Genomic DNA, 12,412 nt, shown 5'->3' with positions numbered 1-12,412 from the left:
ACCTGATGGCCGAAACGTGTGGAAAGAGTCGAACGAAGGGGTCGGACCTTGGCCAAGGGTTGCGTTGCGCATACGCCACGTGGCCCCGGAAAACATCAAAACAGCGACTCGGGAAATGCGTTGGGGGGCAAACCCCCCGAAAATTCGAGGCACCGGCTGCTCCTAAGCGGAAGCAGTCATCCTCATGAAGAGCGAAAAAAGTTGAGGTCAAATGGAATTTCTGACAAATTAATACTCTTTAATAAAAGTATTTAATGCCTAGACAATTGGTAGTTAAATAAATGATTATGCGTTACAGGCAACCTTTAAAGAGAAATTCTTTCTTTTAAATTTGTGTAAAATTCTGTGGCAATTATGTTAGTTCGATATAAAAGCTGCCTTTTCTTTTATCCATAAGAAGTCACCTTTTCAATCTGCAATAATTAGCAAAAAGATATAAAGACCGCATCGAAATTAATAAATCACAATATTTTCATATATGCATAAATGCCCTGCAGCGTCCATTAATTATAAAACAATAACCATAAATTCAAGGCATTCCAGAGTCACCCCTAAATCGAGAAACAAATTCCTATGCTAAAGAAGTTTACCTTTTTTTCGGCTAGGCAGGACAAGTCCTTTGCAAATTCCCGAAGGACTCTGCAGGTCCCAGCACGGGTTAGGGCATAATCATAACAAGCTCAAATATTCCTGGGGTAGCCCTGCAACACGAGACGCGTTTTGGGTTTCCAGTCTGGCTTTGGCGTCTGGCAACTTTCGCTAGGGGGCTGCAGCGGGTTAAGGAGTGCAAAAAATATTGAGGTGAGCTAAGGAGGCGACGCAAAGCAGCCGCAGACACACGCACACGCACACAAGCATAAACACACTTCCGCTTCCGCCGGAATGTTTCCTTATGTGTATGCGGCCAAATACCTAAGCATAATCGAGGGGTGAAATGCCGTGCGAGGGGCGGAGGGAAGTGCAAATGAGACAGGGGAGGATGTGATGTGCCGGCATTTGCCGCCTACACTGGAAAAGATGGCTTGGACTCAAATTTCAAATGAATTTAAATTTGTCTTAAAAAAAAATAATTTTATTTATTTAAAATTCCAACATATATGGGATCCAGTTTAAGTGATTTAATTATATTTTCAAAACGTTGGTATAAAATAATAAATTTAAGAAGTGCATATAAATTATATGCCTTATAAATATATACCTTAATTCTTTCCAAAGTACATTTTATGTTCTCAAAAAATATTGATTTTTGCTTAAATTTTCTTGCGTGAGCTTTAACTCGGAAGCTCAGAAAAGGGGCGGTTGTGCGAGGCAGGGGCGTGGCTCGGCTATCTAGGAATTTGTTGCGTAATTAAAAGCGCAACAGGGAGATTGTGGCGTCAACCGCGGGTGATATACATATATATGTATGTATATAAATATATATATGCAGGATAGGTAGCCATAACATTTGGAGCAGAAAATTAAATAAATTTGCATGTCAAATGCGCATTAAAAGCAGCGCGGGCAAAGGAATTTTCCCCACGTCGCCGATTTTCCCACCTTTTTTCCTTTCCTCCTCACCCATTGTATTTGTTGTACCTTTTCCTGATTGTGACAACGGGCAAAAAAGGATTTGCCACAGGACGAGACATGCAATCCAAAAAAGCCGGAGAAATGCCAGCGAGTGGAGTGAAAACAAAGGAATATGCAAACGAGATGGGGCATCTCCCACCCACAACACAAACCCCCCCCCGAAAAACGCCCACCAATCTCTGGAGGAAAAACAACAAACAAATGTCAACAGAGACTGAAACTCAGATGAACAAAAAAAATTGTACAATTTTTTGTGTTGTACGAAATTAAATTAAAATGTTAAGTCAGCAGGGATGGAGACGAGGGGACTGCAATTTTGTTGCTAATGATTTTGGCTTGTTTGGGGATTTTCAGTTTTCGCCAACAGCAAACAGTCAACGAGCAACACAACCAAAATGAAGCTGAAAAATACAGAATTCTAAAGAAATGTTAAGCCGGCTGGGGAAATGTATTCCCACCGCTCACCGCAAAAGCCAAATTCAAAGTAAACAATGCAATTTTCCCTCAACCAAATTAGTTCTTTCCTGAGGAGAGTAAGTAGAGAAATTGCTACAAAACTATTGGCGAATTTGTCCAAAAGTGAGCATTAATTGGCCACGAAAAACTTTGCAAAACAGGCAAAACAGATGCGAAAAGAAAAACGGATAAAAAAGTTTATTACTGAGATGATAATAGTTGCAAAACTTGTAATAAAATGAAGCAATCGTTTACACTCCTAAGCCATTTTACAAGTAACTTAAATGATTTATAACTAAGTAAAAAAGACAGGCCTACAAATCAAAGGCAATTTGTACTTTCATTAGATAAAAACCTTTCCAACAACTATTTAAAAACAGCTTTTATTTCATATTCCATATATAATAAGGTTAAATTCATTTCCGTTTTGACCGCCAAAAATGTTTTGTACTGTGATTATCCAAAACAACCAATAATCTGAATTGATTGCCATTTTACGATTGATAATTTACCACCGTAATAAGTAGGTGAGCTCAACTATTAACCAACCATAATTCAGTCATTGAAAATGAATTGCATTTAATTGCATACATAAATATACCCTATTGGCACCCAATTGACTTTTCGAAGTAAAAACAATATCGGGAGGAGCCATTGCAAATAACGTGAATAAACAATATTAAATAATAAACGAAGTTGCAAAAAGAAGCACAGGCACACATGACAAATAAAATAACGAAATACATATGTTAATACGCAGCCCATCAATCAAACCAATTCAATTCCAACTCAAAGGGAAACGAAACGAATGCAAATACCTGAGAGCGAAAAAATATGCAAAGTATTTTTATATTTTGCAAACATTATAAATCAATAAACGGTAGCATAAAAACTCTATGGCGTGCACCATAAAATTGTGCAGGATATTCCCCAATGAGCGAAAAGGAGTGGCTCCTGAAAAAAAAGAAAATTGTAAACAAATTTTGATGGAGGGCGAAAAAGTGAATCAAAGCTTGAGTTTAAACCAATATTTATGAGCCAGAAAATTGAGTTTTTCCCCTGCTGCAAAATAACTACTTGACACTCGCCCCCACTTTCGGCTGCTTGAGGGACAATAAAAAGCCCATTCCATATTGAGCCATTGCCATGGCCCTGTGTCTGTTGCCATGTTGCATTGATAGACTTCAACGTTGTCATGTTCTGGTGGCCCAATTTAATGTGCCATCAATTTTTACCCTCTCAGCCGCCTTCCCCTTTGGCCCACTGTCTGCTGCCTATCACATCATGGACCCCGTGCTGGCTGTAAAAAAAAGGAGAAAAAAAGGAGCCAGGAGATGGCTGCTCCTTACAATGCTCCAAGGATCCCTGCCCGCCGTGTCGCCTAAAATGCCATCAGCAAAATTGGAAAAATTCCATCATATATGCTTGTCTGCATGTGTGTAATATATACAAACAGGCTGAGAATACGACAACTTCGATTGCGACTGCGATTCTTGGCTATAACTAGCATTGACATCACTTACCCCCACAACGATCTAATATTCGAGCAGTGGGCATATTGAAAGTGGGCAGCCAAATGCCTGGCAGTTTGAATCGAGGATATTGAGGCCTTATCTCCGTCTATATGGGCGAATAAAACAGTGTGCGTGCTAGTCGGTTTAGATGGCAATGCTTAGAGCACAATTGTTGATGAGCGTAATAAAAACCAGACCAAGGTAATGCGTATTGGATAATATGTATATGCTAGTCAATCTAGCTCTGCTCACAACCTCTTATTGTATTTGGAAAATCGTTTAAGTAGTCAATGTCGCTTCAAGCCAAATTGCACTTGTTTTGCACATTTATGGAGTTAGAAGAGCGCACAGAAAATAAACAGAAATATGTTTTAAAATTTCAGGGTTCTCTGCAAACAGAATTTATTTCCAGCTTAATACAAAAATTTCATTCGAAATGAAGGCATAGACATGAGATCTAAATGCGAAGGTGAAATAGTGACGGACTTCCTTTATAAGGACTCCTTTGACACCTCGCCACCCCTCGAATTTTCCATATCAACTTACACTCCGCTGAAACGCAAAGTAACTCGACGAGCTGGAATTATCTGAGAGCCAACGAATCTTACCTAGATATGTATACAACACACTCCCTTGGTAATCTACTTTAAGTGTAAAAGACAACCCCTACTGCTTAACCCCCAAGTGACAAATTCTTTTTACACCGTGCGTGCCAATGGCCTCTGGCTAAATAAAAGACGTTGCCTCAAGTCGAGCATTTGACGCTTTTTAGGCCTGACTACTACTACTTCTACTACTTTGTCAACGAACCAACCCCCCCGGTGCCAAAATACACACTAAATGCACATAAAAAACCAAGACTTTCGCCCCGGCTTTCGCCCAAAAATTCCCTTTCGGCCTGCAACTCAACCAATTTGCGATAAAAATAAAACATATTGCTCAATAGACAACAGCCAGCAGAAGGTCGAGAAAGTGACTTTCGAGGCGGAGGAGATCGCAAGGCATGGCTGGCTGAGCCACCAGGGATTTCCCACTGTGCCACACGTCGTATACGCGATGTGAAGTGGCGGCAGAGGGCGGGATAAACTTTCGCAGTTGCAGTTGTCACGTGCCGCATTTGCTACCTAACAATTTTTGCTCGACTCGATTTGTATTTTCCGTTCTGCTACTGCTGTTTTCTTATATGTATATTTTCCGGGGTTTTCTAAAGGCAGTGGAATAGGAAAAGGCATCGTGACTTCGCTGCCGAAATACAGATTTTAGCCTGAATATATTATATTTTTCTAGAATCACAGTAAAGTATGTTTCGAAAATATGGACTTGGCAAAATCCATCCGCCTTTTTAAGCACATTTGAGGAATATTATTCTTACTTTGGTTATTTTCTTTAATATATTGATTACAAATTTGTTTAGCATTTAATTGCATCAAACATTTTGGAAATACTATACAAATTTTGCTGAATTTAAATTTAAGAATTCCCTACTCCATGCATAGAAAAACCTAAATTGCCCCATATTTCTCGTGTTTTTAGATCCATGTAAGCAAAACTTTTGGCGTGCAGCACAATTCCTACCCACTGAATGGATGGCTAAAAGTTTTCAGCATTGGGGCATGCATTTGCTGCACGGAGAATGGTTTTCCTTTTTTTTGGGAGCAGGGGAGGTGCATTAAAATTCATACAAAACACGAATGCATCTGCAGTTGCATCCGCATCCGCATGGGGATTACATTTCATTTATCGATTGATTTGAGAGGCATTGCCAAAGTTGGACCATAAACTTTTGTCTGCGTCAGGTGAGTTCCTAGTTAAATCATTTGATTTGCATTTGCATTTGTACTACGAGTTGCAGTTGGTACATGGTACCTTTCGGCTTTCAATCTATTTTCGCATTAGACAGGCAATTTGATGGGCAATTCGGATAATTCAATAAGCCCCCAAAAATTCCTTGCGAAATCTGGGTAAAAGCGATGTTAAGGATACTATAGTTACACATGTCAGACAGCTTACTGCACATTTGGATTTTTAACAAGTCCTTGCCATTCATTACCATCCTTTCATTGGCTTTCCACAGGCCCAGGAAAATTCCCGGCTGAGCGTGAATAATTCATCTAGCCTGAGTTATAGGCACAGCTTGAGACTGATGCTAAAATATTAGTCGGACACATTCAGGTAGCTTCTGCCATAATCACTCAAAAGCATTAAACATGATAAATGACATCCACACAGGTGGATATCCCCTTTTTGGCCACACTCCCAACTCCAGCCCGTTCAGTGTCCTTGGGCATCATAAATTTTGTTCGGTGTCTGACATATGATACATATAATATGTAAGAGTTTTGGACGGAATATACCTGCGTTTTGGGCACTTTAGTATTTGGCTTAAGTACCCTAGAACACAAGTGGTCATCGTTGAGTGCTATGAAAACAGCGATGTTAGTTTAGTTTAGTTTAAATATGTTTCCTTTTTACTAAATAAACATTTTCTTTAGTTCAACAATGGCTTGCGTTTTTCTTACTGTGGCATTGCGTTTTGCTGACTTTCGAAAATCTTATTAGTTCTGCAAATTTGATTTGATTTCCATAATTTGCTCGGCAGCTGTTGTTCTCTTTTGGCAAACCCAATCAACGAGAACTTTATCCATAAAAATGCCTCAAATACAACCCCAAAAGCTAGAACCCGAAAAGGAGCCACTTGTAACCCTTTTCCTAAGTCTTTCCTTCTTTTTTCTGAACCCAGCACACCAATTTATGGCTAAAAGCTGCCAACAAGCTAGAAGAAAAGGAGCCCGATGCACGAGGAACAGTGGCAGCCATATGTTCCAAATTGACCACAGCATCATAAATTTTGGGATTTAACATGTGAGACGGCAGTCCAGAGAGCTGACCACCGACCAGCAGCAAACGTTCGTATATAAATTTGTATATATATATAGAATATATGAAAAACTGCAGATTGAGGGCAGCTCAAAGCAACTTCGACTGCTACTCCAACTTCTGCGTGCATAAAACATGAATTAAGGTAATGAAAATTTATTGACTGCTCGCTCTCAGCGTGCTCATAAAACTTACAAGGTCATTAAGAATGCATAGCTGGGGGAGGTTGGGTTGCTCCTATATATATATATATATATATATATATGTATATAGTATAGCCCCCCCTCGCCGCTGGTCGAATATCTTCTTAATCTGAGCAATAAAAATGTATGAAAAAATGAAAATGTTTATATACATTTTTTTCCGCTGCAATTTTCACACCATTTTGTGCAGAACTTAAAAAACAAATTTCGACGATTTTCTTGTAGGTTTTATTTGGGAACAATTTTTCATGCTCGCCGCTATGGAAAATCGTTTTCCAATCACGTAAACACAGCTGGAATTTTATTGCTGCGTGTTTTATTAAAAAGAAAAAAGGGAAAATCTGAAGCAGCAGCAGAAGCAGAAGCTCCAAGGGAAGCGAAGAGGGAGATCACGAAATCGCTGGACGCATTTTCGCAGGGCGTTGTAATAATAAAAGTTTTCCGCGAGGGAGGAAAATGTGGAAAGCCACCGCAGGACAGGGACCGAAATCTGGCACCGCGCGAGTGCAAGCTACAGATGCACAGAGATATATACTATATGCACTATATGTGCATATATCCTTTGGGTTTTTCGCAGACCATATAAATCAACCCAAAAGCGCACACACTTATTTGCCGCTCTGCGGTACTATGAAGTCCCGAGTTCTGCTCTTTTTTTTCGTGTTCAGAGTCCTCTGGCTTAGGGTATTAAGGATCGGTTTGTTGTGCCAACGGCGGGGGTCCTTTAAGTCCTGTATGTGCATGTTGATCATGGGGGATTTCTGGGCAAAGGTAATTGCTCATGCTGCCCCAAAAAGCGGGTAGTGAAACTAATTTGCCATTCTTTGTGCATATTTATGGACTCACAGTTCAAAATGCGTGAGAAGTGCTTTTGCGTTTTTCTAAAAAAGAACGGAATAAAGGAATATTTAAATTAAAAGTTAAGTTAAGTTAAAAGCTAAAAGAGATGTATGCTTTCATTATAATTTTTAGTATAGATGAACTTCAATACTTCCTAATTATTAATAATTGATTATTTATACCAAAAAGCTTTAAAATAACAATCAATAAATACAGCTGCACTTTACATTCTACATATATTCTAGTTATAATTATTTCTGAGTATATGAGTGCCTTTAAAGAGTATTCCATCGTCTGCGAACCAGCAACCCCATCATTTGTATTATATTTTTTCTTTAGTTTTACTGATTGTTTTTGGCGAGGGTGAAAGAGGAGTGGCAGCTGTTGCTACTTTCGCTGCTGCATGTTGCTTGGATCCTTCGCATTGTAGCGAAACAGTTTTCCCATTTCCCATTTTTTTGCCCGCCACCCGTGCATTTATTTATCATATTCTTGCTTTTCTTTCGCGGGGGCGTGGCAGGTCGGTGGCCAGGGGGCGGGGGCGGTACTGGGCCAACGGGTCGCATGATGAATGCAGTGGGCATTAGAGGAAGGAGCGTGCGGTCCGTGGCAGTGACCAGGGAATTTATTTGTTTTGTACTTATGGTGTCATAAAATTGTTTTAAGGCCAACTTAAATAAAAATACAGAATGCTGCAAGCGGAGAAGGGCAGCTGAGCGAAGAAAGTAGCGCAAAAAATGCAGCAAAAACGCAGAGAATGAAAGGAACGGGACAAAAATCAAATGGTCATTGGGGAGAAAGGCGGGAAAAGTGCTGGGAAAATGCATGGCATGTCGTTTGCTGCTTATTTTCTAAATTGAAAATACTTTGCGTTATAATTTTTCAATGTAAGCGTCTTCGGGGGAATGGAAAATGCGGTGGAAATTAGAGTTAAGATGTGCAAAAACCAAGAAGAGAAGCAAGGTTTTTAAAGCAGAATAATGCTTGTGCAACATAAATGTGGATACAAATATGAATTTCTTATTCATTATATTATTTACCTACATTTATGAGTACCAACTCTAAAGCAAAATAATACTGTTAGATACTTAAAACTTATTGTCACATTATTTCTGAAATATAACACAAACTGAGAAATTAATGAAAACGAGATAACCAAGTGCTTAAACAATAAGGCACTAATTACATTACATTGAAATTAGCTATATGCACGTGCAATTATAATTCAATAGCTTGTGCTTTGATTAGTCAATGTCAATATTTTATGTGGGCCATGCCATTAATTAACCGTGATTTAATTTGACTCAAAAGTTTAGAGAACAGCCTGGTTTTACACAAACTGAAACTGATTGGAGTTGTTATAAAACGGATTAATGCTAATCGCTTTACCTAACTTTTTTTAATTAAATCTGTTTTTGCTATTTATAATATATTTTTAATACAGTTTGTCAAAGTGTATATATTTGGCTTAAGCCACTTTCCATTGCATGCATTTCTATAATACATTTTTTTGTTATAAAACGGATTAATGCTAATCGCTTTACTTAACTTTTTTTAATTAAATCAGTTTTTGTTATTTATAATATATTTTTAATGCAGTTTTCCAAAGTGTATATCTTTGGCTTAAGCCACTTTCCTTTGCATGCATTTCTTTAATAGATTTTTTTCCTTAGAAGAGCACATAGCCTTGACTTGGTTTAGCTCCAAACTTCTTTTGAATTTCTCGTAGTTTCCATTTTTAGCCAAGACCTTGCCAAGGAATTCATAATCCATGGCCCACTTGAATCCACTCTGGCTAAGGAGCCACCTTTCTGCCCTCTCCTTTTATACATTATATTTATTTTTTATTTTTTGCGGAGTGGGGCGAGTATTCTTTTTGCATCTGTGCCCTTGGGCTGCATTGGGTATTTCGCTAAGCTGCATAATGAAATGTTTGCAAGTGCTTAGCAATGCAAATTCGCGGGCCCTCAGGTGTGTGGACGTTTGGCCAGGAGTCGGGGAAAATAGATGGCAGCTCTCCTCGGGTCCGCACAAATTATCTAATTAAAGCAGAATGAAATTCCTTGCCACTGTCAGCAGCTGAGGCTTAGACCAGGCTTTAAGCAATCTATGCAAATAATCCACAAAGGAAAAGTTACGAATACTCGTACTGCACCACTCACTCGTGTGTTCGTTCACAGGGGGTGAAATTATGCAAAGGACGAACTTTCTGCTGCAGCTATCTGAAAACGCCACTAAGCAGCTTTAAGTGTCTGTCAATGTCATATTTTTTGCGAAGCTTACAGCACTTTTTCGGTGCTTTCATACTTGTACTAGTTGATAAGCTTAAAACAAATGCAAGGAGCCAAAAGGAGACAAAAATAACATGGAATATAAAAATGATGAAGGCAGCCAGAGAGGATGAATATCGTATACTCTATTTGTGAAGTGATCGGATTTATTTTATAATATATATTTAAAGAAGCTGGGTATATTAAAACGAATATATAAAGGAGCTGGTGAGTTCTTGTTCTCATGCTGAAAATGTAGTGTACTACTAGGTGATTATGTGCTCAATATACTAACTATTACATAATTCTTAGACATAAAATTGATTAATTTCCAATTGTATATACTAACTATTACATAATTCTTAGACATAAAATTGATTTATTTCCAATTGTATATACTAACTATTACATAATTCTTAGACATAAAATTAATTAATTTCCAATTGTATATATTTTCTTTAGGGCTAAGCAAAAGGCTCTTCCACTGTAAGAAAACGGTGCAAATGACAAAGTTTCTCTGCCAACACAAGGATAAAGAGGAAGTTTAAGGAGAAAAAGTCTTATTTTTCGTTGCCAGAACGGCTTCCCCACTTCCTTACCCCTCGATTACTGTCGGACCTACTTCATAATTAAGTAATCTCCCCGACTATGCAGCTCACCTTAAGCTGCCAACTGGGAGAACGACTTGGAATCGCTAGGGGACGGAAGATATCGGGAGACTTGGGGACTTGGGGACTGGGGCAACTGGTTTCCACACCATAACGGAGCTTTTGAGACAACTTGGCAGCATGAATGAGCTGCCTAACCAAAAAAAACGAATAAAAAATTAAATTTAAGGCAAATTTTTCACTGAGGCTGGCGGAGTAAAAGAACCAGGGACTGGAGACTCCAACGGTAGCCGAAGTCCGCACTGCAGGCATCCCAATCACAATCAGTGAGTATGCGATGCAGAACAGGCGAGTATGCACTGCAAAAAAATTCCGGACTTTAGATAACATATACAATTAACTGGGGTTTATTGGTAGATTAAGGTTTAACACTATGATATTCAGAGCACCGGCATTTAAGCTTACTTTTGAAGATTCTTAATTACTTCTGTTAGTTATTTTCTTAAAGCATTTAAAACAACTTCAAGGTTATTATTATACTATAAGTTGTAAGTATCGAACTATAAAAGCTTACTCTTTTGGGTATTGGTATTGGGTATTGAAGTACCCCTTTTTGTTTCCTGTGCACTCGAGAGGACCCAACCGAGCATATCTTATTACCTCTGCAGAGCAGGGTGGGGAATTACGTATATTACCAAGTAGCCAAGGCAACTTTAACTGCCTCTCGCTTTGACTTTGACACATGTTATGAAATTTGAATAGATCACCGCGAACATTACGGCCCGATTGGAGTTAAGAGGTGAGAGGAGCTCATCGTGATGCAGCGGAAACCTGTGTGTTTTACAACTTGATTTCTTTTTCTAAAATATATCCCCCTGAGTTCTACCGGCGGAACATCTGTACAATGAGTTAACATGAATTGAGTGCCAGTTAAATAAAGCTGTTCGCTTGCAAAGATTGAAGGTGGGGGAAAATTAAGGAAAGTGGCATAGATTGAATCGAATTGAAAAGCGGAGGGGCCAGATAGCGGAATGAATGTGATAAATTCGGTAAAAAGATCAGAAGATGTTCAAAGAAATTTTATCATAAAAGTAGCATATCATCATGACATCGATATAAATTGCTTTCACAGAAATAGCAGGTAATATTTGAAATATATAGAACAAAAGTTATACGCGATATATTAAAGTTGCTTATATTTTTATAAGTTTGCTACCAAAACTATGTTGCGGTGAAAACTAAACAACTATAGGCTATATTTTGAAATGGTTTCCCACATAAATTTCCCACACATTGGCTGCTGTTTATTTAAGTGATTAATGTCCGAGAAAAACAACATTATTGTGGCAACAGCGATTGTTAGTTGATTTCATACTGGAATCATTTTTCTTAAATATTTTTTGCACTCAACTACGGAGTTGGTTAAGCAACCTATGCAAATTCTGAGAGACGCCATTAAATTTCCATTAAAGCAGCCCAACCCATCGCCCAAGTCCATGCAAAGGCGCAGCTTGGATCCCTACTTATTTTTAAAGTGCCACCTCAGATTGGGGCATTCAACCTGAACTCCACTCGGCAGAAGGACAGTGACCGTCAGTGCACCGGGGGGCAACATTATCTAATCATTTGTGGCTGAGGCAAAGCTGCGGCAGAGACTTGCACTTAACCCATTAGCCGCAATTGCCACAGCAATGAACTAGGTGCAACGCGAGATGAAAGATGGAAAAAAGGTTAAGTCCGTAAGCCGGGCGAGCTCTGTGCGCGAGTCAATAATTTTCATAACTGCCGCTTAATTGAGACATTAGCCATAATTGGCCCTAAGTGAGTGTAATACAAGCGACAAAAGCAGCGAAGTGTTAAGGCAGCGATAAAGCAAAACAGGAACGAAATCGGAAAAGAGGACATTGCCTTCGAGATAGTGAAGCCACTCTATTTCACACTGAAACAAAAACGCAACGAGAAAGTGAGGTAATCACTGAAATTATAAAACTGGTAAGATTATAAGCAATAAATGGATATACAATTACTTCAGGAAACTTCATTAAATGGTTTTCAATTGAGGTACGCCCATT

The sequence above is a fragment of the Drosophila santomea genome, chromosome 3L (genome assembly GCF_016746245.2).
Source record: "Drosophila santomea strain STO CAGO 1482 chromosome 3L, Prin_Dsan_1.1, whole genome shotgun sequence".
In the NCBI taxonomy this organism is placed as follows: Eukaryota; Metazoa; Arthropoda; class Insecta; order Diptera; family Drosophilidae; genus Drosophila; species Drosophila santomea.
Note: the sequence above shows the minus strand (reverse complement) of the source record.